Here is an 8,818-nt window from a genome sequence, read left to right on the forward strand (position 1 = left end):
CCATCCAGTGACACCAGCACTTTTCATTTGCAGTAGGCTGCAATATGTTTTCTCTGCCAGCAGATGGCAGATAACACCAGTGCATTGTTGGCACAGATAACAGGCACCTACTACATACAGTGTATCAGAAAGGCAGCCTCTATACCATCCTGGGTCTTGTGATGTGGTGAATGAGGTGTAAACATGCATTTAAAAAAGAAAAAAAGTAATGCAATCCAAAGCACATAGACCCTGTTTGATTAAAGTGAGTTTGCATTTATTTTTTAGGAAATGGTGACTTTTCTGTAATTTTACTTGGAAGACAAGTTTAGCAATAGTCGTCGACAGGCCAAAGTTATGTTGTTGTTCCTGTTCAAGTCTATATCTATGTCCAGAAATCTATTTTTTTGGGGGGAACACCTATGCAGTACTTTGGTTTTTGGCCTTATCTATCACTTTGTAACAGTCCCAAAAAATTCTCAACAGTACTCCTCTCCCGACCTGCTGTAACCGTGACATATGAAATAAGTTAGATGGGGATAGTTTGCGTACGGTAAATATAAAAAGTGTTTTGTACTGCTTTCTTAACCCCTTCTACCCTGGGCCAATTTTCACCTTCCTGCCCAGGACAATTGTGACATGTGTCACTTTGTGTGGTAATAACTTTGGAACACTTTTATTTATCCAAGCCATTCTGAAATTGTTTTCTCCTGACACATTGTACTTCATGACAGTCATAAATTTGAGTCAATATATTTCACCTTTATTTATGAAAAAATCCCAAATTGACCAACAATTTAGAAAAACTTTCAATTAAAAAAATGTCTATTTCTCTGCTTTTAAAACAGAAAGTGATAACTCATAAAATATTTATCATCTAACATTCCCCATATGTCTACCTTATCTTTGCATAATTTTGTAAATGTAATTTTATTGTTAGAAGGCTTATAATTTTAGAAGCAATTCTAAAAAAAATTAAGAACATTTCCAAAATCCACTTTTTAAGGACCAGTTCAGGTCTAAAGTCACTTTGTGGGGCTTACTTAATAGAAACCCCCCATAAATGACCCCATTGTAGAAACTAAGCTATTAATGTCCCTAGGACTATCTTACACCTATTAATCCTACACCTCCTATATCCTAAAACTTAACCTTTAATTGGTAATACTTATGCTTCTATGAGATCTATTAAAATTGCCAGTACGTCTCCACCAACTATCTAGGATGATACATTGTTGCCTCATTGGCTGCGTGCTGCCAGTCTGATGTCGGCACAATGTATCACTTGTCCCCTATGTATGTTGGTTACGGAACTGTACTGTGTTAAAACGTGAGATCCACGCTGCCCCCCGACATGTTTCGCCGTGTGCCGGCGTCTTCAGGGGTTAGGGCAGAGTACACTGATAATAGATGATAATAGATCTCATAGAAGTATATTATAAGTATTACCAATTAAAGGTTACGTTTTAGGATATAGGAGGTGTAGGATTATTAGGTGCAAGGTAGTCCTAGGGACATTAATAGTTTAGTTTATGGAATAAAACACCATATCCAAACACCATAAGGGAAAATCTAGGTATTTGATATTGTAGAAACTACACCCCTCAAGTTACTCAAAACTGATTTTCCAAACTTTGTTAATCCTTTATGTGTTCCACAAGAATTAAAGGAAAACGGAGATAGAATTTCTAAATTAAACTTTTTGGGCAGATTTTCCATTTTAATCAATTTTTTTCTTTAACACATCGAGGGTTAACAGCCAAACAAAACTCAACATTTATTACCCTGATTCTGAGGTTTACAGAAACACCACACATGTGATCGTAATCTGATGTAAGGGAGCACGGCAGGGCGCAGAAAGAAAGGAACGCTGTATGATTTTTGGAAGGCAGATTTTGCTGTCCCATTTTAAGCCCCCCCTGATGCACCCCTACAGTAGAAACTCCCAAAAGTTACCCCATTTTGGAAAGTAGGGATAAGGTGACAGTTTTATTGGTACTATTTTGGGGTACATGTGATTTTTAATCGCTCTATATTAAGTTTTTTGTGAGGCAAGGTAACCAAAAAATGGCTGTTTTGGCACAGTTTTTATTTTTTATTTTGTACAACATTCATCTGTCAGGTTATGTCATGCGCTATTTTTAAAGAGCATGTTGTTACGGACGCGGTGATATTAAATATGTCTACTCTGTTTGTTTCGGTTTTACATAATAAAGCATTTTTGAAAAAAATTCTAAAATTTGTGTCTCCATTTTCTGAACGCCATATATTTGGCTCATTTTTTGCAGGAAGAGTTGCCGTTTTTATTGGTACCATTTTTGGGTACATATGATCTTTTGATAATTCTTTATTACACTTTATGAGGCAAGGTGACCAAAAAAGTTGGTTGTTTTGCCACAGTTTTTATTTATTTATTTTTACAGCGTTCACCTAGGGGTTAGGTCATGTGATATTTTTATAGAGCAGGTGATTATGGACATGGCAATACCCATATGTATACATTTTCTTATTTATTTAAGTTTTACATAATAATAGCATTTTTGAAACAAAAAAATTATGTTTTAGTGTCTCCACAGTCTGAGAGCCATACTTTTTTTTTTTTAACCGATTGTCTTAGGTAGGGGCCCATTATTTTTTGCAGGATGAGATGAAGGTTTAATTGGTTCTATTTCGGGGGGCATATGCCTTTTTGATCGCTTGGTGTTGCACTTTAAATGATGTTAGGTGACAAAAAATTGGCACGGTGATACCTAATATGTATACTTTTTTTTTTACTTTAACACAATAATTGCATTTTTGAAACCCATAAAATTATGTTTAGTGTCTCTATGTTCTAAAAGCTATAGTTTTTGAATTTCTTGGGCGATTGTCTTATGTAGGGGTTATTTTTTTGCGGGATAAGGTGACAGTTTTATTGGCACCATTTTGAGGGGAATATGTCTTTTTGATCGCTTGGTGTTTCGATTTTTGTGATGTAAGGTGACAAAAAATGGCTATTTTTGTCAGTGTTTTTTTTTTTTTTTTTTTTTTTTTTTTACTGTGTTCACCTGAGGGGTTAAGTCATGTGATATTTTTTTTTTTTGTATAATTGTCTTTTTATTGAGAAAAAAGATGAAATAATAAAAGTATACAGTTACAATCGTTTTTGTAATACTTTGACAATTCAACCAATTAGGTGGAAAAGGTAGCATGAATAACAGTACTATTACAATGCTATAATGTGAAGTATATAATCTCCAAACAAATGACAGCATATCATAGTAGATCCCGGTGATCGGAGAAGGGGATCTCATACCTTATTGCAGTATTTTAAACTAGAGGGGAACAAACAAGAGACAAGACTAGCAATAAGGCGTTTCGTTGCCGACAGCACATGTTAAGTTAAACAGAGCACTGGTTTCTTTAGCACTGTTGGAGGCATGTTTGTCATGGAACCATGAACCAGACGTACAACAAGAGATGAGTGGAAATAAGAAGGCTTTATTGAAAATAAAGCTGTAAGGCAAAAGTCCAAACGGATGGCTAAACCGAAGCAGGGTCTTGCGAAACCAGGGATCAGGAACCAGAAGGGTAGTCAGACGAAGCCAGGATCAGGAACCAGCAGGGTAGACAGACGAAGCCAGGATCAGGAATCAGCAGGGTAGTCAGACGAAGCCAGGATCAGGAATCAGCAGGGTAGTCAGACGAAGCCAGGATCAGGAACCAGAAGCAGCAGCAGTCTTAGAAGCATGTGAGCACAGGAGGACCAAGCAAGGAACTGAAGCCACAGACCTCCTATATATATGAGCTAGGCATCCAGCTCCTCCCAGTGGGAAGGAGGAGCCGCAGGGTGGGAGGCTACAAGAAACCCAGAAACCAAGATGGCCGCCAGCACATGTCAAACGAAGGAGAACAGCAAGGAGGTAAGACCATGACAATGTTCAGTAGGAACATATAGGGATCTAAGGGGAATGTTATATTAAAGAGTTGCAGTAAAAGGTGTTGGGCCTCCTTCCATAGACGGACAATAACTGGACAATCCCAGAAAATGTGGAATAGAGACCCTTGGCCCACATCACACCTCCAACAAGTGCCAGGAACCACCGGATTCAAATGTCTGAGCATCTGGGGTGTATGGTACCAGAACATTAATATTTTATATGAATTCTCTCTAAAGGTCACACATGTGGACGACATTGCAGTTCTTTTCCATATAATCCGCCATTCAGTTGGTGAGATGGCACGCCCTAAATATCCTTCCCATTTGGCCATATATGTATTACGTAGGACCTGAGGCGCCTCCGGTGTGGAGAGTAGGATATAAATATCTGAAATAAGACCTTTAGTAGAGGTCGAGAGTTTGCACAGCCTTTCAAATTGTGTCGGAGTAGACACCTTCGTATTTTTGAACATGGAACTAAGGAAGTGTTTGATTTGTAAGTGCTGCCATCTAGCTGGCTCAGGAAGATTATATTTCTCTCTAAGCAGATCAAATGACATAATTCCTAAAGTTCTATAATCTATTATATCAGCGAATCTAAATAGCTTGTTGGAGAACCATGGCTTGTAAAGCGTTCCCTGCATTGCCACTTCAAACACAGAATTGAATAAAAAAGAGGTTAGAGAGGGTCTGTCCGAAACCAGTGGGAACTTTTTCTTACAGCATCTCCAAATATCGTACGTATGCGACATGGGGCCTAATAATTGGATAGAGCAATCATTTGGTAGAGGAGACCACAGGAGAGCATTAGGGTGGATGGGGGCCAACCAGATATGTGTCGCCCAGTAATATTTCATAACATCAGGGAGGCCTAGACCACCCTGCGTTTTGAGCGCCGTTAGGGTACTACATGGGATTCTATGTCTCTTACCGTTCCAAACGAACCGCAGGATAGAGGATTGTAATGCTCTTAAGTCCTTGTTGGGTATCTGGACCGGGATAGTCTCCATCATGTATAGTAACTTGGGCAATATGGTCATTTTAACCACTGCAATGCGCCCCAACAAGGAGATAGGCAAGGGCATCCATTTAGTCATAAGTGCAGCGAGTTCTTGAAAGAGTGGAACAAAATTATGAGTATATAGGGTACCATATGACTTTGTCAGTTTCACTTCTAAATATTTAATAGCGGTATCATTCCACTTGAAATGATAATTACTTTGTAATCTACTTAAAGTTTCCGGATGGAGATTAATAGGTAATGCCTCTGTTTTTGACCTATTTATCTTGTACCCAGACAGTTTCCCAAACTCCCCTATGACCTGGAACAAGTTTGGCAATGAGATATGTAAATCAGTAAGCGTTAGTAAAATGTCATCTGCGAAGAGTGATAGTTTAAAAGCTACTCTATTTACCTCTATTCCATGAATGTCAGGGTGGGTCCGTATTAGAGCCGCCAGCGGCTCTATGCATAGTATGAAGAGCAACGGGGATAACGGGCACCCCTGCCTCGTGCCGTTGTGGATGGGAATCATTTTTGACTGAGCATGAGTCATTTTGACAAAGGCCGTGGGATGGGTGTAAAGGGCTTTTATGGCCCTCAAAAAGGATCCCCCTATACCAAAGCTCCGCAGCGTTGAGAACATAAACGGCCAACTCAGGCGATCAAACGCCTTTTCTGCGTCTAGGCCCAATATTAATGCTTGCTGCTTTTTCTTATTCAAAACATCTATTAGGTCTATAGTCCTCCTAGTGTTGTCACCTCCCTGGCGATGCGGAACAAAGCCCACCTGGTCCTTATGTATTAGGCTCGGAAGCAGACTAACAAGTCTATTTGCTAATAGCTTTGTAAATATCTTAAGGTCCGAGTTGAGGAGGGCTATAGGGCGGTAATTTGCGCATTCCATGAGATCCTTGCCTGGTTTAGGTATAAGTGTAATGAAAGATTGCAGCATCGTGTCCGGTATAGGGGAACCCTCCAGAAAGGAACCAAAGACCTTAGTCATATGCGGGAGTAGAATATCGACATACGTTTTATAATAGAGATAAGTCAGACTATCCGGCCCCGGGGATTTGCGATTTGGCATACTCTTAATCACTTCAGCTATTTCTTCCCCTGTAATTTGTACGTTAAGGGTAGCAGCTAGGTCATTAGGTAGTTTAGGTAGCTTACACTTCTTTAGAAAAGCCGAGAAGCGGCCATGTTGCTGTATAGGATCACCCATTATCTGTTGAGGGAGAGAGTATAAAGTCTCATAGTATTTCTGGAAAAGGGACATAATCTTATTAGGGTCATAAGTAACAGAGCCGTCCGCCTGTCTCATAGCCGTTGGGGTGTTTACAAAATTAGAGTCCCGTAATTGTTTTGCTAGGAGTGTATGCAACTTATTCCCCCAAGCATAGTACCGTTGTCTGGAGTATAAGAGCAACTTATCCGTCTTGACTAATGCCAAATCTCTTAACTTAGCTCTCAGGAGAACTATGCGTCTTAAGAGATGGTGAGAGCTACGGGATCCCAATTGGCCCTCTAAGCTTTCCAAAGCTTTTTTAACTGAGGAATACTGCATGTTCCTATCTCTTTTCAGTTTGGAGCCAATAGCTATGCAGTTACCCCTGAATACAGCCTTATGTGCCTCCCATAAGGTAGATACACTGGAGACCGATTGTTGGTTAAGACTAAAGTATTCGGACAGACCCTCTCCTAGCTCCTGCTTGGATATTGGATTGGAAAGCAGACTTTCGTTTAAACGCCAGTGACAGATCTTAGTGACCGAATGCTTAGTACTCAGTTTAAAAAAAATAGGCGCATGGTCTGACCATGAAATAGAACCAATATCCGCATCCACCATTAAACGTAGTGTGGGAACATTACCTAAGAAATAATCAATGTGAGAGTGTATACTATGGGGATGAGAGTAAAACGTATATGTTCTAGATGTGGGATAATTCACTCTCCATAAGTCATATAACCCAAATCGCCTCACCTGACGTCTAAAAAGGCGTGACAGTCTGGCCTGCTCTCTGGAAGGGGGCTTCCCTGACAATGCCTGTCTGTCCAATGTTTCAGAGAAGGAGACATTAAAATCGCCCCCTACAATGAGCGCCGCTGGTAATAACCTCGATAGTTTAGTGAACACTTTGGAGATAAAGGGAATATGCTTGGTGTTCGGGGCGTAGATTGCATAATACTATAGGGGTTCCATATAGGCTGGCCTGTAAAATCACAAAACGGCCTTGCGGATCTGAGATCTGGTTAGTCACTTGAAGTGGGCAGTTGGCAGACAAAAGGATCGCCACTCCCGCTTTCTTCTGTCCACTCGAGGCTGAATAAGCCCTTGGGAACATTCCTAAAGCAAATTTAAGCGTTCCAGTGCTATCGAAATGTGTCTCCTGTAGGAAGACTATGTCTGCTCTTTGGGTACGACATTCCGCTTCACATTGGAGTTCAGGCCTTTACCATTTAGGGACATACACTTGAACATAGTGGAAGAATTGGCTGCGCCATATACTTGCTATTGGAGCTGCAGTTGTCATAACCCCAGAGGAGCCTATCCCAACACTTCTTACAGAGAGTCTGAAAAAGAGCACCATTAATATTGTTAAACACTGTCAGCACATAAAAAAAAACATACAGTACATAAGGGAATGAGGGAACACACCAGACAAGGACAAACAAGATATACATACAGGAGATATCCAGACATTGGACTTTGACGTCCAGATAGGGGCAATCAAAGAAGGCAAAAGATATATAATACGGTCCATTCTCTTCTCTCCTACTCTATAGAGAGCTGAGAAAAGGAAGAGGACCAGTAACACCTACCCCCCCCTGTGGCAACGTGGTTGGTCTAACCAGACAATGATAGTCAAACATTGAATGAACAGTATGCTGAAACAACAGGGCTCCCTAAAAGCCCAACAATATAGTATTCTTAAACAATTAGGTGTTAACAACCAATGAGGAGTATCAAGCGCCCATTAAGGAAACATTAACTACTGAAGGTGAGCATCAATATGCGATTCCTGCTACCGCAATTCAGGTCAGTTCACTTCTCATATTAAGTCCCCTGGAATCCTCTCTTGGGGGGGACCTGCGGTTTTTATTCTGTACTTGACTCCAAATTGGAGGGGGTGCAGGTCGCGGATCTGGAACTTCCCAGTCATCAATGGGAGGTTCTGCCACCCCCAGAGTAGCACAAAAAAAGGACAAATCTGCATGGGCCCGCATTGTTATGGCTCTCCCATTTTTATTGGCAATCAGTGCAAACGGGTATCCCCAGAGGTAGGGAATTTTCTTTTGCCTCATAGATAGCAGGAGAGGTTGCAGTTGGCGCCTTTTCTGCAGAGTGAGCCATGATAGGTCTTGGTACAGTTGCACAGAAGTCCCCTGGAAATCTATGGCCCGCAGCACACGCGCTTTAGCCATTATGGCTTCTTTCACCTGATAATCTGTAACCCGACAGATAACATCCCGCGGTTGCGCAAACAAATTTTTAGGCCGCAAAGCCCTGTGAGCACGGTCCATTTTGATAATATGAGCTTCTAGAATGGAATTGAATAGTCCATTCAGGATCTCATGCAGGTTCTCGTCAGCATCTGATTCCGGCAGGCCCCTCACCCTGATGTTATGTCTGCGGCCCCTATTATCCAGTTCTTCCAAATGTCTCGTATTGTCACAGACCACTTGAGTACACTTTTCTTCAGTAGATTGGAGGTGAGCAATATATTTGCGCGTGGTGTCATGTTCAACCTCAAGGGAGTCCACCCGGGCAGTGATTTGTTGAAAATCTTGGCACAGAGACGATATTTCAGCTTTAAATGTGTCCCTCACTTCCACTATTAAATTTTTAAAGTCCTCCTTAGTAGGGAGATGCTGAAGGGACTGTCTCAGGGAGACTGAGGCTTGCACCGGGTGTGGGA

Source organism: Bufo gargarizans, chromosome 7, assembly GCF_014858855.1.
Source record: "Bufo gargarizans isolate SCDJY-AF-19 chromosome 7, ASM1485885v1, whole genome shotgun sequence".
Lineage (NCBI taxonomy): Eukaryota > Metazoa > Chordata > Amphibia > Anura > Bufonidae > Bufo > Bufo gargarizans.